The sequence below is a fragment of the Triticum urartu genome, chromosome 3A (assembly GCF_056163025.1).
Source record: "Triticum urartu cultivar PI428250 chromosome 3A, HENAU_Tu73, whole genome shotgun sequence".
Classification (NCBI taxonomy): Eukaryota; Viridiplantae; Streptophyta; class Magnoliopsida; order Poales; family Poaceae; genus Triticum; species Triticum urartu.
Window position 1 is genome coordinate 202,726,471 of NC_141875.1, and position 23,728 is coordinate 202,750,198.

The following is a 23,728-nucleotide window of genomic DNA, read 5'->3' on the forward strand; positions in this document are numbered from 1 at the left end:
CGCTGGCCTCCTAGGCACCATCGCTGCTGCTAGAGGAGACATCGGCAGGACCGTGGGCGGGCCCAGTGCCTGCCCCTGCGCTGTCGTGGCGATCCCCTTCAGGACAGCACTCCAGGCGGCGGCCTTCCTCATCGAAGACTTTGAAGAACATCATGGAGGTGCCTCGTACTCAAAATGGATGGTGTGACGCCCTCGATTTGATCATAGACTAATCATACACGCAAATGTGTACGATCAAGATCAAGGACTCACGGGAAGGTATCACAACACAACTCTAGACACAAATTAAAATAATACAAGCTTTATATTACAAGCCAAGGGCCTCAAGGGCTCGAATACCTAAGCTCGAATACACAAGAGTCAGCGGAAGCAGCAATATCTGAGTACAGACAGAAGTTAAACAAGTTTGCCTTAAGAAGGCTAGCACAAAGGCATCAACAATCGAAAAGGCAAGGCCTCCTGCCTGGGAGCCTCCTAACTACTCCAAGTCGTCAGCGGCCTTCACGTAGTAGTAGGCATCCTCAGGGTAGCAGTAGTCATCAGTGGTGTCATCTGGCTACTGAGATCCGTCATCTGGTTGCAACAATCGGGTATGGGGAAAAAGAGGTAGCAAAGCAACTGTCAGTACTCATCCAAAGTACTCGCAAGACTTACATCAGATCTAAACTAAGTATGCATCTGTATCAAAGGAAAAGGGTTGTATCTGTGGACTAAACTGCAGAATGCCTGAAAAGAAGGGGAAAGCCTAGCCTATCAAAGACTAGCATCTTCAAGCATCTTGAAGCATCTTGCAGCATATAGAAGGGTACAGATCAACATAATGTAAAGTACTAGTGTTATCAACCTCAGCCAGAGATCCTTTCTCGACTCCCTGCGAGAAAACAATCCCAGAGCCATACTATCCAGTTATCACCTTGAGGGAGTCCTGGATTAGGGGATCTCTAGACAGCCGGACTATATCCTTTGGCTGGACTGTTAGACTATGAAGATACAAGATTGAAGATTTCGTCTCGTGTCCGGATGGGACTCTACTTAGCGTGGAAGGCAAGCTAGGCAATACGGATATGTATATCTCCTCCTTTGTAACCGACCTTGTGTAACTCTAGCCCTTTCCGGTGTCTATATAAACCGGAGGGTTTTAGTCCGTAGGGCAACATACAATCATACCATAGGCTAGCTTCTAGGGTTTAGCCTCTCAGATCTCGTGGTAGATCAACTCTTTTAATACCCATATCATCAAGAATAAATCAAGCAGGACGTAGGGTTTTACCTCCATCAAGAGGCCTGAACCTGGGTAAAACATCATGTTCCCTGCCTCCTGTTACCATCCGCCTTAGACGCACAGTTCGGGACCCACTACCCGAGATCCGCCGGTTTTGACACCGACATTGGTGCTTTCATTGAGAGTTCCTCTGTGTCATCGCCGTTAGGCTTGATGGCTCCTACTATCATCGATAGCGATGTAGTCCAGGGTGAGACTTTTCTCCCCGGACAGATCTTTGTGTTCGGCGGCTTCGCACTGCGGGCTAACTCGCTTGGCCATATGGAGCAGATCAAAAGTTATGCCCCTGGCCACTAGGTCAGGTTTGGAAGCTTAAACTACACAGCCGATATCCGCGGAGACTTGATCTTCGACGGATTCGAGCCTCTGCCTTGTGCGTCACGCGGTCACGATGAGTATGATTTAGCTCTGCCATCGAACAGTGTTCAAGAAATCACATCGGCAGCCGCTCCGACCCTTAATTCGGAGCCAGCTGCGCCTCCCATGGACGAGTGGATAGACCCCGCCACACAGGCTGCATCCCCAACGGCGATCGAGCCGAATATCGATCTTACCCTTCACCAGAGTCGTGTTGTTAAACTGCTGGATACTTCTCCGGCCACGGACTTCGAACCACCTGCGCCCGTTCCTATCGAATCCAGTTGGGCGCCGATCATGGAGTTTACCTCCACGGATATCTTTCAGCACTCGCCCTTCGGCGACATACTGAATTCATTAAAGTCTCTCTCCTTATCAGGAGAGTCCTGGCCGAAATATGTCCGGCGGGATTGGGATGCGGATGACGAAGAAATTCGCCGCCCACCCACCACCCACTTACTAGCCACTGTCGATGACTTAACCGACATGCTCGACTCCGACTCCGAAGACATCCACATTATGGACGACGATGCAGGAGACGAATAGGAACCACTGCCCACAGGGCACTGGACGCCGACTTTATCACATGACGTATACATGGTGGACACACCAAAAGAAGACGACGACGAGGAACGGAAGGACACAACAAAGGGTTGTCCCCTCGAGAAGCAGTCAAAGCGGCGGCGTAAGCGCCGCTCCAAATCCCGCCTCGGCAGAAACAACGATCATATAGACCCAGTGTTAGAGCAGGGTGAACCATCGCCGGACCACGGCAACACGGAGAATCAAACCGAACAACCCGACTCTGTCAAAGATAATAGTCCAGACGACATCACACCAGACAGACACCCAGAGCAACATAATGCCCGTCAAAAGCTTGTTGCCACCGCGAGGAGTCTAAAAAAGCATAAGCAAAGGCTCAAGGCTGCGCAAGACACACTCCGAATCAGATGGAGTAAAGTACTCAACACAGCAACAAAGTACGGCAGTAATCGCGCCACCAAGAGCTACCCGAAGCGGAAGTTGCTACCCGAATTCAATGAGGAGGCCTTAGATCCCCCGCAACCAAAAATTAAAACGGCCATCTGGCCGGATAGACAACCTCACGGCCAACATAATGCGGCAACCGATGCCGCACACAAGCCAATACGCGATCCACGCGAGGGCTCGCATCAAAAGGATGGCGCAACCAGATCCATGTACGGACCACGCAAGCGCGCTCCAGCATGCAACACAACACAACAAACATCCAAACAATGCGGTACACCCAAATATAGGGGTGCCGCACACCCCCTATCTTTCACTGATGAGGTGCTGGACCATGAATTTCCAGAGGGATTCAAACCCGTAAACATAGAGGCATATGACGGAACAACAGACCCTGGGGGTCTGGATTGAGGACTATATCCTCCATATCCATATGGCTCGAGGAGATGATCTCCACGCCATTAAGTATTTACCCCTCAAACTCAAAGGTCCAGCTCGGCACTGGCTTAAAAGTCTCCCCGAAAGCTCCGTTGGAAGCTGGGAAGAGCTTGAAGACGCTTTTCGGGCAAATTTTCAAGGGACTTATGTCCGACCTCCGGACGCGGACGATTTGATTCATATAACCTAATAGCCCGGAGAGTCAGCCCGAAAGCTTTGGAACAGGTTTCTTACTAAAAAGAACCAAATAGTCGACTGTCCGGACGCCGAAGCCTTGGCAGCTTTTAAGCACAGCGTCCGCGACGAATGGCTTGCCAGACACCTCTGCCAAGAAAAGCCGAGAACAATGGCAGCATTAACAAGCCTCATGACCCGCTTTTGCGCGGGTAAGGACATCTGGCTAGCCAGATGTAGCACCAGCGACCCAAGTACATCCGAAGTTAGAGATGGAAATGGGAAATCACGACGCAGCAAAAATAATAAGCGCCGGAATAAAGAAGACAACCCGAAGATCATGGCGGTAAACGCCGGATTCAGAAGCTCTCGGCCAGGTCAGCAAAAGCCGCCCTCTAAAGGCGCTAGAGATGAACTGTCCAGCCTAGACAAAATTCTGGACCAAATATGTCAGATCCATAGCACCCCCGATAAACCTGCAAATCATACCCACAGAGAATGTTGGGTCTTCAAGCAGTCCGGCAAGCTCAACGCCGTACACAAGGGGGAGGATACACCAAGCGAACATGAGGATGAGCCTCTCAAGCAAGACACTGGGGAACAAAAGAAATTTCCACCAGAAGTCAAAACAGTGTACGTGTTACACGTGATCAAGGGGAGAAACAAAGCGGCACTCCCAAAGAAATATGCCCAAGGGCCTATCACCGCGGAGTCCTGCCACTGGTCGTCTCAACCGATCACTTTCGACCATCGGGATTACTCAACAAGTATCCGGCATGCAGGATGGGCTGCCTTGGTATTAGACCCAATAATTGACGGATACCACTTCACACGAGTCCTGATGGACGGTGGCAGCAGTCTAAACCTGATATATCAGGACACGATCCGCAAAATGGGGATAGACCCAACGAAAATTTGCCACAATAATACCACCTTTAAAGGAGTAACGCCAGGCCCAGGGGCTCATTGCACAGGCTCCCTGCTACTAGAGGTTATATTCGGCTTCCCCGATAACTTCCGTAGCGAAAATTTAACCTTCCACATTGCTCCATTCCAAAGTGGCTATCAAGCACTACTTGGACGCGAAGCTTTCGCTCGCTTTAATGCAATACCGCATTACGCTTCCCTCACGCTTAAGATGCCCGGTCCACATGGCATCATTATAGTAAATGGAAATATGAGCGATCCCTATGCGCCGAAGAGAGTGCGGCTGCCTCGGCAGCCGCACACTAAAACGGCCTCACCAACTAAACCATTCAACAGGTCGTCAAGACTACGGACACGGTTAGACGAGTCTGAAGCAGCTATATGTAATTCATACAGGTTTGATGGCCACACCCCTATTACAAATACAAGGGGCTCAACGCACGCAAACAAGTGGCAATTTTTACTCATCTTGAATTATACATGGTTTCTTTAAACCTACCTTTTTGCACGACAACTTTTCACCTAAGTTTCTTTGTTTTACAGATGACCATCGTGCTACACCCGTCCAGGATACGGCACAACAGAGACACAGGCGCAGACGTGCAGCAGGGACCCGTTCCAAGGATTCTTTTTAGATTAAGACCCTGCGTAAACCTTTCTTATTTTCTCTTGTTGATACACATCCCTCGGATTCTCAGTACTATTGAGAAGGATGATGGCGTCTTGGCATGTGGCCACGTCAGAATAATGCACGTACCTGGACACCAGGGGCTTCTTACAAAGGGCACTGTTTAGGCCCGGTTTATACCATAAAGACCGAATACCTTAGGGAGTGTTCGGCGTCGTGAGTTTGGCCTTATATGCATCAGCTCTGAATCATGTCTTTGGTAAAATGTTGGGTTTGCCCGGCTCCTGTGTTTTGCTGCCTTACGTTCCACTCTATCGGCTAAGGAGGCACCAGGAGAACTACTGCGATTGTGCCCCGGGTCATCTGGATGAGCACCTCAGAAGAGAAAGCCGCAAACTAACTGTCATGATATAGCATGAGACTGGTCAACCACTCGATGACCTATCGGAATGTTAGAATTCCTCCGCCTTAACGAAGGGCCGTTTCCCGGCCAGGCATGTACGCACCCCGAATTCGGGAGAGTGCGGAGCCACCAGGGGCTATATAGTAGCCCCACCGTCAAACTCCTATGGCTAAGTGAAAGTGTTAAAGCACTATAGTCTGGTTGCCTCGTTCGCTGCGCTATCACATCCTTATTAGGACCAAGACGTTGGATTAAGTGTGAACATGCATCTTCTGCGAACACCCCCGCATTATATGTGTGGGGGCTGAAGCCGACGACTGCAATCTTTCAGGTTATATACATTGTCGGTGGGAACGACACATATGGGATCACAAGAATCCCTACTACGGTTGCAGGGCGCGGGGTCGTGAGAAGAGTGGATCAAACAGATAGCACACGGTTCGTTTATCCAGGTTCGGGCCGCGGGGATGCGTAAAACCCTACTCCTACTTTGGTGGATTGTATATATGTGTTCTTGAGCTAGCTATTGGGCGTGAGGAGCTCCAAAAAGCCGAATCCTCCTCCTGGTTGCCTCGGGCCTCCTTTTATAGGAAAAGGGGTTGCCACAGTAGCACCAGGAGGTGGAAAGGGAGCAGTGATGTGAGGTTATCCCTCGCATTACATTACAAGGCGCATTTAATGTGTCTTGCCCAGGTGTCCTTGCTTTATCAGGGGCGGGAGAGAGCCATGTCTCGTCCGTCGCCGCTCCCTCTCGCGTCGACACGCGCCCTGGCCAGTGGCGCCTGCGGTGCCATGTAGGCAGGCAGGCAGCTGAGGTGGCACAGTGGTGGGTCTCCACGAAGATCTGCATGCCGCCACGCAGGTGCCTGCCCAGATGGTTGGGTCGGCAGCTGCATGCGAACGGCGGTGGAGGTTTGACTGGCGTGGGCCTGATGGTGGCCCAACGGGTGTTCTTGGCAAGGGCCTTGCCGGGGCCCCGGCAAGGGTCTTGCCGTGGCGCCTGCTATCATCCCCGGCAAGGCTCTTGCCGGGGGCCTTGTGGTCCTCCTTGGCTGGGATCCCGCCAAGGATCACCATCTTCTAAAGGGTGTATCTGATCTTGAATGTCTTCACAAAGATCTGCATGCCACCACGGGGATGTCTCCCGAATCCTTGCCCCATGGGGGCAGTGGACTCAAGGGTGACTCACTCCGTAGGTGTGGGGCGAGCTGCCACGGCAAGGGTCTTCCCGGGTTTGCTAAAACCGCCTCCCAGCAAGGATCTTGCCGGGGGGTCCGCTTCGTCCCCTTTGCTCTTGGTGGTCTTGGTCTTGGCGTCGTTCTGCTTCTCCTGAGCTTCGGCCTTACCTTGGCTCACCTCCCTTGCCTTGCTCAGTGTGGTGGTGCCCGTGGCTCAGACTGCCCGTGCACAGTTATAGGGGTTCCAAAAGTGTACCCCTCTTTTTATACACCGACAGGAGCCCCCGGGCCTGGGCCACACGTAAGCGTAATCGCGTCGTTGGGCTAGGCCCAAAAACGGTGCGCGGGCAGGCGGGGAGGTTTTTACCGCGGTAAGTCTCTTCGCGCGTTGCGCTTCGCATGCTTCCCGCGCGTGGCGCGGCATGGGGAGGCGTGTGTGACGTGGGCGGCATGCGTGGGGTTGCTTCCCGCGGGCATGCGTCACATGACAGTTAATGTGAAAGGAGGTGGCCCGCGTTTTTCCCCATAAGAAGGAATAACCGTGGGCGCGCTACTCACTTTCTCCTCTTCCCTCGTGCCTTTTCCGATCTCAGAGCCGCTGTTCCCTTTCTTCCTTCCTTCCTAAGCTTTCGCTGTCACCCGCCGCCGCTGCTTTGCCATCCCACTTCTTCAGCCCTCTGAACTTCTTGGTCGCCATGGCTCCCAAATTCGCCAAGGGCAAGGGGGTGGCTAAGGGCGCCGGGACGGTGGAGCCGCCGGAGAGCGCGCTGTCAGGGGACCGCACGAAGTCCGCCTTCTTCTTCCCCTCGACGGTTGATGTTCAAGAGCTCCGGGCCTCCTTCAAGCCCCTATGGGGGGTGAAGACGGGGGGAGAGGGTTCGGGACACCCTGCGACGCGCATCATTCCTGCCGCTTGCGCTGATCCTGCCTCAAATCGGCACTCCTTCTTCGTTGATTACTTTTCTTGCGGGTTATGCCCTCCTTTCTCCGATTTCTTCTGCGATGTTATGCGCACCTTCGGCTTTCGCCTCTTGGATTTTACTCCGAATGTGGTGGCGTGCATGGCTTTCTTCGTGAATCTTTGCGAAGGCTTTGCCAGGGTGCAGCCCAACATGGCGCTCTTCCGCCATTACTTCTTCCCTCGAATCTAGCCGGGAGGAGCTGTCTCCGGTTGCGTCACCTGGATCCCAAGATCCAAGGGGGCGTACCCAGATGGTTCCATGAAGGAGAGGTGGGAGGAATGGCGTGGCCGGTGGTGCTGGATTGAAGATGAAAACCCGCCGGAATTCTGCAAGGTCCGCCGAGCGCCGCCGGTCTGCGGCAGTGATTGGAGCAATGTCGACACCGCCGATGGGAGGCTCACCGTCGCCACCACCAGGATTCTCCAGCTCACCCAGGCCGGACTCACCCTTGAGATGATCGGGGCGGACTTCATTCGCCGCCGGATCACCCCGTTGCACAGCAAGGGGAGGCCAGCTTGGCTCTTCACGAACCCAGCTGACATCATGCGACTCCGCCCAGGCCTCGATCACAACTTCACAGTGCTGGCGCATGCCCACTTCTACCAGCGGCTTTTCCAGCTTGATGTGTGTCGTGATGGCGAGGTTGAGCGGACCGGCAAGGCCGCGAGGGCTGCCGCAAAGGTTGGCAAGGCCCTCAAGGGGCCATTTTTCAAGCTGCCAGCGGGGGTGGTCCCGTTGTGCAACAATTTGCGTCGGTCCGAGATCATCGCCATGATGCTGAACTGTAATGCGCACGGCCCTGTCCCAAGCTGGAAGGAGCCGAAGGTCGAGGATGTGCAGCAATTCTTCGACACCCTGATCGAGGTGTACATCAATGTTGACGCCGAGCGGTGGCTTATCATGGACACCACCCAGGCAGGGCTGGACTACATCGCCACCAGGGCGAGGGAGGCACAGCTTGCCATGGAGGCCGGCAGCGCCGGGAGCGTGGAGGACATGGCCGCAACAGCGGCGGAGGCAGAGGAGCTCTCCCGGTGGGCGGCGGCCTTCAGGGAGGCCAGCAGCGCCAACACTGGATCTCCGCTCGTCGAAGACGCGGCCGACGAGTCGTCGGGGGAGGAGGAGGACGCGGCGGTGGGCTCGACGCTAACCAGGGGAAGAGGGCGAGTCCCACGGCAGGCTGGCTCCGGTGAGCCGGTCCGGCCCGGCAGGGCTGCGCGGCCTCAATTGACCCTGGAGGGGTCTGGGCGCCACACGAGGGCCACGGCAGCCAACAGGCTGACGAAGGCCGCTGAGAAGAAAAAGAAGACAACAACCCCTTCCTCATCCGGGCGCGCACAAACCCCGCCGCCTCCTTCGCCTCCTCCGGCAGGCGTCGACTCGGATGATGATGCGGAGCTCCCTTTTGATCTCGGCCTCTCAGCCCGGAGAGGAAAAGGAAACTGGTGGAGGAGGAGCAGACGGATGATGAGTAAGTTCTCCGTTCCTTACTGTCATTTCCATTTCCTTGAATTGGGTCGCTTGTCTTGATCCATTTTTGCTTCCATAGGGAGACAAAGACGTTGGACCAGATGGAGAAGAGGGCGAGGACCTCGGCGAGCAGCCAGCCCCCGGCTGGGGCTTCAAAGACACCACTGGTGGTGCTGAGCAGCCCGGATAGCAGCCCCCGGCGCAGCCCCCAGCGTAAGTTCGTCACCCTCTTCTTACTCGACATGTGGTAGGTGCTCGATGCCATGACGCTGACCTTGCCGGGTTTGCAGGAGGGGAGCGGCAGCAGGAGGAGCCATAGAGGGCTACTCCCAACACACCACCCCCATCGACTACGCCGCCGCGGGGGGCGTCCCCGGCAAGGGCATCAGGCACGGAGCCCACACCCATGGAGGGAGAGGGGAACTTGGGCGCTGGTGGCTCTGCCACGGCGCCAAATGCTGGCGGAGAGGGGACTTCTGCTTCACAGCCTGGCACAGGTGAGTCGCCTGTCCTTCGTCTCTGTTTTTCCCATATTCTTTTCTTGGCTTCATTGCTCCCGTTGCTGCCCGGGCCCTCCTTCAACAGGTACGGAGGACGTGGATACCGTTGTTGGGAACATTGCTGAGGAGGCCGCCAAGGATGCTGCCGAAGACACCGCGGTGACAGCCGCCAAGGCGACCGGTGAGGCTTCTGCCGAGGGCACCAGCGGTGGGCCTGCCGGTGGGGCCGGCAAGGCCTCCGCCGAGGGAGAGGTGGTGGGTGACCAGCCTCCCTCCTCCTCAACCTCGGGCCCCGGCAGGTATCTGAAGGTCGGCGACGATCTCTTCGTCCACCTCCCAGGGGCGTCAAGCCGGGCGCCCGCCGAAGGGGAAGTTTTCGACGGCGAGGTGCTTGCCGCCACCGGGCTCAAGGTGGTTGATGAGCCGGGGGTTGGTGGCGACGGTTCCCCAGAAGAGCAGCTCTTCCGTGCCATGGGGGCCAATTTCCGGAAGCTCCAAGTGCTCTACCGTGCTCGCCTGGACAAGGTCAAGTCCAGGATGGCAACGGTGGACAACGCGGAGGTGGACTTCAAGGCGCGCGTTGTCGAGACGCAGACCTAGTTCCACCAGGCTCGCGAGGAGCAGAGGGCATTCCAGGAGAAATTGGCCGAGTGTGATGTGGAGCTCACCATGAAGATGGCCGACATCGAGAAGGCCCAGGAAAAGGCGGCGAACTTGGCTGCCACGGCCGAGGCCGCCCGGAACCAGCATCAAGCCACCTTTAATTCCCAGGAAGAGGACCTCACCGCGCGCGAGGCGAAGCTTGCCGCAGCGCTCCGTGGCAAGGATGAGGAGCTCGAGGCCCTTGTCGCGCGGCGGACTCGTGAGCTGGAGCAGAGGCACAAGGAGGCACTCGATGCCCAGGCTCTGGCCCATGCCGGCAAGGTAAGGGAGTTGGAGGTGGCGCAGGACGAGCTAAAGGAGCAGGCCCTCAAGCTGTCCAACGAGAAGAGCACGCTCAACAGCGCCTTGGTGGAGGCGCAAGGAGCGGTCATCAGCAGGGCTGGGGAGCTCTCCGAAGCGCAAAACTCCGTCAGAGACCTCAAGCTGAAGCTGGAGGATCTCGAGAAGATGTTGTCGGAGAGCAGGGCTCGGGAGGAGACCTTGACCAGGAGCCTGGAGGAGGAGAAGCAGCTGCGGGCGAACGAGGCCGCCTCCTACCAGGATTATGTGGCGGGCGAGAACAGGTGGATCAGCCGCCTGGAGGAGGTCGCCAGCAGGGTCACCTCGCAGTTGGCCACCATGGGGATGCCACACGTGAGGTACGCCCCTGAGCGCAGCGGGACCGTCAACACCAAGTTGACCCTGTTCTTCGAGGGCGTCCTCGGAGCCTTGGCGTATCTTCACTCCAACAGGGCGGCCAAGCTGGCCGAGGAGGCCCGGCGACTCTGCCGGAGGGTCGTGACCAAGGTCCTCACCAAGACGGCGTACTGGAATTCCGATCTTGACTTCGCGGCCGCGATCAAGAGCTTGTCGGATGGTGCTGACCTCACGGTGCTCAAGGAGTGCATCAAGCCCATCACCGACTGCATCGACGAAATCAAGAGGGTGGAAGGCCAGCATCGGGATTAGGCATCCTGTTCTTCTTCGCCGCTGCTGGTTCCCCACCAAGACAAATTTTATCTTTAGTTAGAACCGCAGCTATGATGTGATGTAATATAACTTTGAAGTACTCTTAATTTTTATGCATGTTATTTCCCCATTCGATTCCTCTTTGTATGCGTGCCCTACGTCGATCGGGAAGGCTTGCCGGCGCAGGAGCCCCTAGCGGCGTTTTGGGGACGGATCCCCATGGCCAGCCGGGTACGCGTGCTGCCGGACGAGCCACCTTTCCGTTCTGAACGCGGCCGCTCGAACTATCGAGCTTGACTCGAGTCAGAATCGGGGGCATTGCGGATCGCGGAAGGCTACTCTGCCATTCTCGACGCAGCCACTTGAGCTGTTGAGCGGACTCGAAACAGGGCAAGAGCGTTGCCGATCGTGGTAGAGCCCCTGGCATGCAGGTTTCTCATACAAAGCAAATATCTCTGGGGGGAATAACCTCAAATAAGAAGGGTAGCACAAATAAGGGTTCAGTGCAACTTAGCTTCTGTTTGCGATCGCTCGAGCGTCGATCTTCTGGCCTCCTTTCTTCTTCAAGGGTCACGAAGATGAAGGAGTGCCGGGCTAACTTCTAGAGCCGATTCTCACAATTGCGCCCCCTACCTGGCACGCCAAAGATGTCGGTGGGAACGACACCTATGGGATCACAAGAATCCCTACTACGGTTGCAGGGCGCGGGGTCGAGAGAAGAGCGGATCAAACAGATAGCACACGGTTCGTTTATCCAGGTTCGGGCCGCGGGGATGCGTAAAACCTACTCCTGCTTTGGTGGATTGTATATCTGTGTTCTTGAGCTAGCTATGGGGCGTGAGGAGCTCCAAAAAGCCGAATCCTCCTCCTGGTCGCCTCGGGACTCCTTTTATAGAGAAGGGGGTGCCACATTAGCACCAGGAGGTGGAAAGGGGAACAGTGATGTGAGGTTATCCCTCGCATTACATGACAAGGCGCATTTAATGCGTCTTGCCCAGGTGTCCTTGCTTTATCGGGGGCGGGGGAGAGCCCTGTCTCGTCTGTCGCCGCTCCCTCTCGCGTCGACACGCGCCCTGGCCAGCGGCGCCCGCGGTGCCATGTAGGCAGGCAGGCAGCTGAGGTGGCGCAGTGGTGGGTCTCCATGAAGATCTGCATGCCGCCACGCAGGTGCCTGCCCAGCTGGTTGGGTCGGCAGCTGCATGTGAACGGCGGTGGAGGTTTGACTGGCATGGGCCTGATGGTGGCCCAATGGGTGTTCTTGGCAAGGGCCTTGCCGGGGCCCCGGCAAGGGTCTTGCCGTGGCGCCTGCTGTCATCCCCGGCAAGGCTCTTGCCGGGGGCCTTGTGGTCCACCTTGGCTGGGATCCCGCCAAGGATCACCATCTTCTAAAGGGTGTATCTGATCTTGAATGTCTTCACAAAGATCTGCATGCCACCACGGGGATGTCTCCCGAATCCTTGCCCCATGGGGGCAGTGGACTCAAGGGTGACTCACTCCGTAGGTGTGGGGCGAGCTGCCACAGCAAGGGTCGTGCCGGGTTTGCTAAAACCGCCTCCCGACAAGGATCTTGCCGAGGGGGTCCGCTTCGTCCCCTTTGCTCTTTGTGGTCTTGGTCTTGGCGTCGTTCTGCTTCTCCTGAGCTTCGGCCTTACCTTGGCTCACCTCCCTTGCCTTGCTCAGTGTGGTGGTGCCCGTGGCTCAGACTGCCCGTGCATAGTTATAGGGGTACCAAAAGTGCACCCCTCTTTTTGTACACCGACATACATATATACATAAACGGCCGCACAGGAGGCATCATATTACTTTCAGGCAAAAGTATAAATACAGCCTTAATAAATTTCATAAACATTGTTCTTACAATGGGAATACATGTCACTCAAACATAACATTCTTCGAGCACCGGGCCTCTATCAAACGAGCACCCTCAAGAACTTCTTAAAAATAGTGCTCGGCAGCCACTCGGCCTATGGCCGAACCCTGCGCCGCAACACTGGTAGCATCCATCTTCGCCCAGTATGCTTTGACACGGGCAAGGGCCATCCGCGAGCCTTCTATGCACGCCGACCTCTTCATAGCATTGATGCGCAGCACCGCACCAAGGAACTGCTGCACTAAGCTGAAATAGCTGCTCGGCTTCGGCTTTTCCGGCCACAAATGATCTACGACGGACCTCATGGTGAGTCCGGACAATCTATTGAGTTCGGCCCATTCGGCAAGTTGATCAGTTAGTGGAAGAGGACGCCCTGGAACGTTAAACTGCGACCAGAATAGCTTGTCCACTTCACGATCTGTTTGATCTCGGATGTATTCGGCCGCATCAACAGTGCTCGCCGCCAAGTCCAGATATGCGTCTGCCGAACTCCACAGCCGATCCAGAGGGGCATACCACGGATCTCCGGACTTCCTCTGCAGCAAAAAGGGCTTCCCAGTCGCAATATCCCTGGCTTGACGCAGCTCTTCCTTCTTTGCCCTCATAGCAGAGCGTGTGTCTTTGGTCGCCACCGCGGCCTTTTCAAGGTCCGTCGCCTTCGCTCGGTTTTCTTCTTCAAGGAGCTGGCAGCGGTCGGAAGTGTCTTTTAACTTTACAACCATCTTGGCCATTTTCTCTTTACTCTCACAATGCACGGCCTTCTCGGCTCTCAACTCTTCGGCCGCCTTCAAAGCAGCCGCATTACTACTCCTTGCTTGTTCTTTGGCTCGGGCAAGTTCCGCCCGAAGGGTCTCCACGGTGGCAGCTCCATCTGCAGTCACAACATATTAAAGATACTGGCATCCTGCTGCTCTTACTATGTGACATTCACCAGAAAACATTACTTACCCTGTGCCTCGTCAAGCCGCTTGTTAACAAGCTTGATGTCGGCATCCGCCGCATCCAGTTGCCGCTTTAGTTCGGCAAACTCATTAGTCTGGCTAGCCACCGGAGCTTCCACCACCTGCACATAAAGGCGGTTTGGTTATTACCTGGGATTACGATCCTCTGTTCGCCGCCGTTCTCGACGGCAACCAGAGTCTCAAGGGCTACTATCTACACAGGGCACACCTAAAATGTGCGATACTATCAAAAAGTATATCATTTCACGTACCTCAAAGCCCATCAGTAGACTCATAAAGGCTTCATGCAATCCGCTTTCGGCGGACGAAATTCTTTCCATCATCGTACCCATCAACGTACGGTGTTCTTCTGAGATGGCCGCTTGCTCCAACAGCTCCCTTAGTACATCCGACCGCATACCAGACGGTGCCGAACTCTTTTGTTTGCTCTCTTCAAGAGCCGGACGCTGGGGACTTCGGGTGACTATAGGATTATCTTCTGGCCTCACCAGATCCGGAGGCCCTCCGTGACGACACTTCAAGGTCGCCCGCTTCTTGAGCGGGGGAGTCCGGGGGAGGCGTTTCGCTCTCCATCATCTTTGGAAGAAGATCCCCCGAAGACGAGCTCTGCTGAGAAGGGCTAAGATCCGAAATGCAAGATAAATGCTTCGGTTATTTTCCTCGGAGGTAAGGCAGTATATCTTCACTATTAAAGTAATTTTTGATTATTTAGAGCTCGTTAGAGGGCAGATCCCCGCGCGGACTTTGTGCGGCAAGAGCATCCTCCAAGGCAGGACCCTCTGGTGGAGCTTTCTTCTCCCGTTTGGAAACCTTGGTTTCCGGATCTTCAGAGGTAGTCCTCTTCCTTCCCCGGGGTGAGAGAATGTCAGATTCCTCCCCTTGGTTATCCTCCCTCACGGAGGCGCCCATTCCCTCGGTCAGAATAGGTAGCGGTGGAGGCCCGCTTTCGCCCTCTTTATTCCCCCCTTTATCTTCCCATGAGGGCTCCGGGCAAGGTGCTAGCTCGAGCATCTTTTCCAGTACCGGATTTTCCAAACCCTCAAGAAGGGGGGCCGAACACCGAATCATCTTCGCCTTTGTTAGCCAGTCCTGGTCAAAGAGCAATTTCTCAGAATGACGTCATGACAAATGAAAGACGGTGTGTTTGGTTAGAGGATTACTTACCTGGTCGGCGGTACGGTTGCTGCTCAGGCCCACGTCCTCGGTAGTGTCCGGACACTATTTGGGGTCCAAAGAATGATTTATACATCTCCTCGTGCTTCAGGCCGAGGAAATTCTGAATAGTGCGTTGTCCTTCTGGGTTGAACTCCCACATGCGGAGGGGCCGGCGTTTGCATGGCTAGATTCATCGAACCAGCATGACTTGCACCACCATAACCAGACTGAAATCTCCTTTGAAGAGATCTTGAATGCGGCTCTGCAGTATAGGGACGTCCTTGGCTGGACCCCAGCTCAGCCCTCTGCTAATCCATGACATCAATTGTGGTGGAGGGCCCGAGCGGAAAGCAGGAGCAGCCGCCCACTTGGCACTTCTGGGAGCTGTGATGTAAACCACTCCCGTTGCCATAATCCGGACACCTCTGGAATGGAACCCTTTGGCCATGGAGCTCCAGCGATCTTGCTTATTAATGCGCCTCCGCACGCTACATGCTGCCCCTCGACCATCTTTGGCTTCACGTCAAAGGTCTTGAGCCACATGTCGAAGTGAGGGGTAATGCGGAGGAAGGCCTCACATACGACAATAAATGCCGAGATGTGGAGAAAGGAGTCCGGGGCTAGATCGTGGAAATGTAGCCCGTAATAGAACATCAAACCCCTAACAAAGGGATCCAGAGTGAGGCCTAGACCTCGGAGGAAGTGGGAGACGAACACGACGCTCTCGTCGGGTTCGGGAGTAGGGATGACCTGCCCTCGGGTAGGCAGCCTATGCGAAATTTCGGCGGTTAGGTATCTGGCCTCCCTCAACTTCTTGATATCCTCTTTTGTAACGGAGGAGGGCATCCACCGCCCTTAAAGGCTAGATCCGAACATGATTGAATGTCCAAAGCACCTGACCTGGGCTTTGGGTGTCAGAACTCGAGGCGGGGGAAGGATTCGATTGAGCACGGGAGGGAAAAAAGTAAAAGCCTTGTCCCTTTATAAAGAGGGTGAATATCAAGCATCCTCTCCGTAGCCGTTTGGGACTTGCCTATAATCTAGGAGTCCTAGACACGGTTGGGTTACCCACGACCATATTGATGAGAATCCCGTAATTAGGGGAACACGATCTCTGCTTTGACAAGACGTGTCAAGAAACCGCCTCACGTTATGTGTGGAGCTGGTTAAAGAAAAACGGTTTGAATAATCACCGAGCCATGGCATGATGTCATGTTGCCAAAACGTGTCAGCAGATTAAGATTTGTGGAAATATTATTCTCTCTATGGTGGTATGTGGAACTTATTTTGCATGGTCGGACACTATCCTTGTATTCAAATTCTTTTGTGATGTGTTCGGAGGAGGAACCCGCCTTGCAATACCGAAGACAACACTGCGCGCCGGACTCATCGCCATTGAAGCCTGGTTCAGGGGCTACTGAGGGAGTCCTGGATTAGGGGGTCTCTGGACAGCCGGACTATATCCTTTGTCCGGACTGTTAGACTATGAAGATACAAGATTGAAGACTTCGTCTCGTGTCCGGATGGGACTCTACTTAGCGTGGAAGGCAAGCTAGGCAATACGGATATGTATATCTCCTCCTTTGTAACCAACCTTGTGTAACTCTAGCCCTTTCCGGTGTCTATATAAACCGGAGGGTTTTAGTCCGTAGGACAACATACAATCATACCATAGGCTAGCTTCTAGGGTTTAGCCTCTCCGATCTCGTGGTAGATCAACTCTTGTAATACCCATATCATCAAGAATAAATCAAGCAGGACGTAGGGTTTTACCTCCATCAAGAGGGCCCGAACCTGGGTAAAACATCGTGTTCCCTGCCTCCTGTTACCGTCCGCCTTAGACGCACTGTTCGGGACCCCCTACCCGAGATCCGTCGGTTTTGACACCGACACACCTCATATCCATGTCTCATCTCAAGTATCCTGTTCCAGTTGTACCGATCAGGATACAAGTCCAAGTGTCCGTTACCGTAGGACAGGCTATCAATAGATGTTTTCTTCCCTGTAGGGGTGCACCAACTTACCCACCACGCTCGATTAACTCCGGCCGGACACACTTTCCTGGGTCATGCCCGGCCTCGGCCAAACAATACACCGCAACCCGACCTACGCTTAATAGAGGCTAGCACGCCGGACTAAACCTATACCCCCAGGGGTCATGGGCCATCATCCCGGGAACTCCTGCACGTTGCATGCGCGGCCGGTGAGCAGACCTAGCTACCTCCTTCAACAAGGCAGGTGCTTACGCAGTCCAACCCAGCGCGCGCCGCTCAGTCGCTCACGTCTATTGAGCTTCGGCTAATGCATATGACGCAGAACGCCCATACCATGCCCACGTGATGGTTAGTGCTATCAGGCCAGAGGCCCCACAGATCAAATATCCAAACCTTAGTGAATTAGGAGCACGCGGTAATAAGTAGAGACTCACGAAATATGTGACCCCGTCGCCCCGTCTCGAGTACTTGCGGCAAGGGCTAAGAATGCCCGGCCACGCCTCGTAAGTATCTCGCGGGCACCTTCCAGGTCAACCCGACTCCACATCACTCGCTATTAAGCTCGCGCAGGTACCCCTCAGGGCCGACCCGTCTTTAGTAATTATGGCTCGGTGCAAAGTCATAATAACCATAGTAACTATGTGTCTAACACCAAGAGGAAAACCCGAGGAATCACCCCCGGTTAATTCCACTCGATGTTATCATCAAGGTGAACGTAAGAGGATCCACCCTTGAGGTTCACACTTGAGGGGTTGCACGACAGAGCCGTAACGGAAGTGGTTAAGGAGGAAATCACCCTCGATGACCTCGACCGTATAGCTACACTATAGAGATCTCATCAAGAGTGATGTAAGAGGTTCCACCCTCGGCACTCGATGGTAACTCTGCAGAGTCATACAACTAGGGGGGTGATGTGCGGTGTCGGGGCCTGGACGTCGATCATGTTGATCAAGTCGGCGAACATAAAACGAGGCAACTGGGACAAGGTGGGGTCACTGATGGATCTCTAACCAACCTATACTAAGCAGTTTAGGATAAGGATGTAAGGTATAAAGCAGGTAACAACAACAGGCTATGCATCAGAGTAGGATCATACATAAAGCAGTAGCAGTTCTAATGCAAGCATGAGAGGGAAAGAAATGGGCGATATCGGAATGCTCAAGGGGGTTTGCTTGCCTGGTTGCTCTGGCAAGGAGGGGTCGTCCTCGACGTAGTCGATCATAGGGGCAACATCATCTCGGGGTCTACCGGTGAGAAGAGGGGGAAGAAACAGTAAATATAAAGCAACATAGCACCACAAAGCATAACATGGCAATAAGATGTGTCGGGTGTGACCTAACGTATGGCTACGCGATAAAGGTGAAGGGGAAAACAACCGGGAATGTTTTCCCGGTTCCGGACCTGTGTCAGATAAATGACCGGAGGGGGAATGTTCCATGTTCAGATAGTTAGAGGAATATGACTGGTAAATGGACCGCGTATTCAGATTCGTCTCGCCATTCTGAGCAACTTTCATGTAGACAACTTTTTCATCCGAGTTACGGTTTATTTTCTAAAGTTTTTAAAATGATTTCCTATTTTTTCTTATTTATTTTTAAATTCGGAATTCTCCAGTTAAAAACTGGGTGTACCCGGTGCAGTGCACCCACAGTGCGCCACTGAGGCTGGCAGGTGGGGTCGGATGCCCAGTTGACCCAGTCAACAAAGACTGGTCAACAGGGTGAATAGTGCATGCGGGTCCCGTGCGCCAGCGTCTTAATAAATTCCAAAATGATTTATTTGATTTAATTAGGTGGGACCCATATGTCATTCAAACATAACACTAATTAAGCAATTTTGTAACCTAACTAAATTAAACAGGGCTGGGGCCCATCAAGCAGTGGGCCAGGCTACTTTGTGTGGTTGTGCTTACGCACGAGCACACACAGGAAGGCACCGGCGGCCACGACACCGGCAGGAACGGCGCCCGGTCCTGGCGGATGCGGGTGTGGTGTGGTCGGCGCGCGGGGGGAGAGGGTTATGCGTCAGCGAGCTCGGGCAGCACGGGGGAGGAGCAGGGAGAGTTGTGGCTGGAGGCGGGCATGATGGCGGCGGCCGAAGCCAGCAGCGCCAGCACTGTGCAGCAGCAGGAGGCGGCACGACGAGGGAGGCGGCCGGCGCAGCGAAGCAACAGTGGCGGCGGCGGGGCTGCAGGTCAGCGGCGCGTGCGGGGGCGAAGGTGCAAGGCTGCGGGCCCGAGGCCGCGGCGAAGACGGTGCGCGCGAGAGTGCTTGCGAGCGGTCAGCACAGAGTGCGGGCAGGTATGGCCGGTGCGGCAAGGGGGCACCGGGGCGCAGTGGCGTGCCGCAGAGAGGAGCAAGACGGCAGACGCGGGCGGGCGGTGGCAGTAAGCAGCATGGCAGCGGTTGTCGGGGGCGCAGCGGGCGTCGACCTGTGGCATCTGTTTGAGCGGAGGAGGGCTACATCGACGGCGGTGTCGACCGTGGTGGACGGCGGAGGTCTAGTGTCATCGCGAACAGCGGCGAAGGCCGCGACATGCCTAAAGGAGGGGACCTACGATTGCCTAGAGGTGCCCGGAGCACTACTACGAGCTCGGTTGAGCACGTTATCGTCGGTAGCGACGGCTACGAGCGCCGCGGCGGAGCAAAGCTCGGGTGGAAATGGAAGTGGCGGCTACGGGTGTCTACGAGCAGCGCTGAGGGAGGGGAAAGAACAGACTGCTCACCGGGGAGGCACACGGAGGCCCGGTGGTGGCTTAGGAGCAGCAGGGCGTCGACAATCGGCGGAGGAGCACCGGCGACCGCAGGCGCGGAAGAACTCGATTCCCGGGTTGTGGTGGCTTCGAGCTCGAACCCTTGGTTGGAGATAGAGTAGAGGAAGTTGGCGGAGCTGTTGGACTCATCGTCGACGCGCGGGGAGCATGGTGGCCGCGTCAATGGCGAAAGGCAGAGACGAGGGTGTTCGGGCGGGATGGAAAGGCAAGGGAGAGGAGCAGGCGGGGGGAGAGAGGAGGAGTGGGGAAGTGGAGAGGGGGCAAGTGGGAGAGGGGAGACGATGGGAGCCCGAGGCGTCGCCCTTATCCCCTCCCGGCGTCGGCGCCGGCGAGGTGGTCTGGGGCGACCTGCCCCTGTTGCGACCCAGTCACGTGAATAGGGGAGAGGGAAGGGATCGCCAGGGTGGGCTGGCCTGGCTGTTTGGTTAGATGGGCCAAACCGCCTAGTGGATTAGGCTCTTTTCTTTTTTTTCTATTTTGTTTTCCATTTTCTCTTTTCCTTTTGCATTTTCTTTTTGTACCAAACGAGTTTTGTTTTGAACAAAACTTGGCACATAAATCTAACACAATATATTGAGATGGAACAAAAAGTATGGGCTCAAAAGGAGTTGCCTAACCATTTTTTTTGAAATTGAAAAGGCCAAATTTAATTGCTGATGGACCAAAAATTAATTCCAGGGGCATTTTGGGAATTTAAAAGAGGTTGGTTCCAACATGAAAAATATCCAGGGATTATTTTCTTCCCTTTGAACATTTGAGTTTGCATGTTTGAGAACTTTGAATTTTGGACGTTAGTTTGAACTTGAATTTGAATTAAGATCTAGATCAAGCGAGGATTAGCAACAGAAATGTGATGATGAGGCACCATTAGCAGAGGATTACTGTAGCTTAATTATCCGGGCGTTACAAATCTCCTCCACTATAGGAAATCTCGTCCCGAGATTTAAGGGGTGAAGTAAGGGGGAAAGACTCGGGAAGGACGAAGCTCAACACAAGATAGGTACCTGGGGACTATCTTAGTGAACGTGGCATAGAGACATCTATCGAGTTGAGATTCAAGAAAGTCATCGAGAGAAAAATATGAAGGTACAATAGGCAGTTTCAAGCGAATGGCCAAACGATCGATACCTGAACAGAGTGTGAGAAGGGGGTTCAGAGCATCGGGAATAGATCATCTCTCGAATGGTGGCTCGTGACAACACACAAAGCCAAGAGCAATTGATACTTCAGAACATAGGACATACAGTAGAGTTAGGTTCCGATCCTGTGGAACTGTGAATTATGGGCCCACCATGTGGGTTAAAATAGAAGGAGCGATGACATCTTGCGCAGTCATGATAGCACGGCATGTCAAAGGGCAGCCTGTCAGCTATGTCGGCAACAACGTCGGTACCAGTGGCGAGGGACGAAGAGAACCATTATCCTGCTCGTTGAAGGCGGGCCATTAGGCAAAGTTCTCGCCCATCGGTGGTTACCGGAATGTCAACAGCAATAATAACAGGGTCTTTACTGATAGAGTTGTACATTGAGGTGCTTACATAAGCAAGGAATTTTCTCTTCTCAGATAAGTTAGGTTACTGGAAAGGTTAAACAAAACAATGGAAAGGAAATTATGACTAGTATATTAATCAGACCAACAGAAGGAAAACGTGCTTATACCCGAGTATCAAGAGTATATCTTTCGCAAGGGAAGGCAAAGCATGATATACATGATAAGGCCCCATGTATGAAACCATTTAGACAACGGGGCAAGGAAATTGGGAGTATTACCCATCCAACGGTGTTTCGATAATTGAACAAGAAAATTCAGCATTGCGCCTCCAATGTTCTTGTTGATGATCGGAGTACCACAGACATGTTTCGGGATAGTGTTGACCTGGTCATCAGGGAAAGGTTGGACTTCGGGTACACAAAGGATCCATCGGAAACAACTTAGAAAATAAGTCATACAATTTCAGCAAGGAAAAGATGAGGGTGTGGCCGACGGGCTCAGCAACAATCCATCGAGATGTCAAAAATGATGTATTACCAAAATTATATGAACAAGTTTGTGTTGGGGAAGGCAAGAATGTTGTCGATGGTAACTTAAATCATCGAGGGGCAAGGATTGTATTTCTCATCATGAATTCGATTGATATCCTGGAAGAGCTCAGAATGTCGATGATGATCATGACACATTTGTTGGAAGATTTCATGAAGATGTAATCGATCGGTGATGACTTCAAGTCAAAGGAATGATGAAGCGAAAGGTTATTGGAACCACGGGTACGACACAAACTCGAAATTAAGCTTGCTATTCAAGAAAAAAATGATATGACGAGGAAAGTCGATGTAGGCTTAGCTCATCGTCAAAAATTGTGCTCCGGGAAGAAGGATCAGGTAGCATAGTTAAAAGTTGACACGATAAAAATATAGCCGATCAGGCTGGGAATGATGTGATGGGGTATAAAGCTTCCCAGTATCAAGTACTAGGTGTATTGCCAGAAGGTAAATCGGAGTAGAGGTTGGACGGGGGAATGATTTGCAGAGGATAAGTAATTGTAACTTACCCAGTAAATGGGATCAAGGAGGAAATATGGTCGGGACCATAACTGCAAGGGATCCAATTTACGATACCAGAAGAATTATTCAAATGATTAAATATCCTTGCGAGAAGCTTTCATGATAAGTCCCACACCGTGTTCGTGGGCATGAACACAAAGGTTCAAGGTCGACTCCCACTTCTACAATGCATAACCATCCATTTTACTTCTCGCTCTTGATGAAGTTGTAGGATTGAAATTTTATCTGGCGAAAAGCCAGTAGAGTATAATCCGCATAACTTTCGAGTTCAAACTGATTAGGGAAGGCATAGGTTCAACCCATCGGGTCATCTTAGGAACATATATCATAAATTTCAAGAATAAATAACACAAGCTCGGTAGTAGAGCATGCTTGAGAAAGCGGAGGATACAATTTACCAAAAGCATTATGTATCCGAGGAAAGGCTCACAAGCTTATTGAAATATGAAGGACGTTGTCGGATAAAATCTGAAAAAGGGGTTCTGGTGGTCCACAAGGGATTTGATGTGAGCATCAGTATTCAACCAGAGGAAGAAAGTATGCAAGGAGATTAGATTATAAAAACAACTGACTAACTCAAGGCTCAATTGCAAAGGAATTATGAATTCCAAGACAAGGGATCAGAAGCAATGCTCTGATTAGGGATGGATAGGTAGAATAGCCATAGGGGTATAACCGATGGCGATTTGATTGGTCGAGATCCAGCACATGTTAAAATGACCTCTGTGCCGGAAGGATGAATTCTAGGATCTGATTGAGGATTACAAGCATTCGCAACATATTGTATCAACGGACTCGAAATGATAATGACAAAGGATGACAATAAGATTACTAGACTTATGGTATTAACCATAATGCAAGCAAGCAAGAAATACTAGAACAATAGGCTGTTGAGGATTTTCACAAGAACGAATGGTATTACAAAGACTTTTGTGAAGTACATGAATCAATTGAGGATGATCGGATACTCGATAGGTGCACAAAGTTATCTGTAGGGGTATTCAGATGACAAGAAACTACAAGGCAGTAAGCTCAAAGGATTCTAGGAAAAAGGAGAGCAGTTCAGGGCATCTTGTAATAACAAGATCAATGGGATAGAATGTAAGATAGGCAAGTGTGTGTAGTTATCCACAAGGATATTTTGCTGGTAGGGAATTGCAAAGGCAATAGGCACAAAGTCTCGAGAGAATATCGTAGAGTATCTTCAGAATCTTCTGATGCAGTAGACGATCATCTGAAATAAGGGGCTCTCCGGGCGGATGTGATTACGAGATCCTAATGTTCGAGTTAGTAAAACCATTTAACCCGAATAGAACAGAGATCAGAGTCCCAGAGTATAGCCGACGAATGAAAGATCCTAATACCACTCAATTGGCGACGTGGGCCAGTAAGACACACCGCCAAGTTAGTAAAACGGTTTTCGGTTTCTAGACTCAACTTCGGCCAAGGAGTTGGAAAGAGGGTTCCTACAGGCAGTCGGCTCTGATACCAACTT

General features: G+C 53.0%; 1 long non-coding RNA gene across 1 annotated transcript; it reads right to left on the reverse strand.

Moving 5' to 3' along the window:
• Positions 1-277: 277 nt before the first annotated feature.
• On the reverse strand, positions 278-20,036 carry LOC147979195 (uncharacterized). Its single transcript, XR_015618577.1, has 3 exons — positions 19,624-20,036; positions 18,075-18,142; positions 278-573 (listed from the first exon to the last, which is right to left on the reverse strand). It is a non-coding gene; the product is annotated as an uncharacterized LOC147979195 (long non-coding RNA).
• Between the last annotated feature and the right edge of the window lie 3,692 nt (positions 20,037-23,728).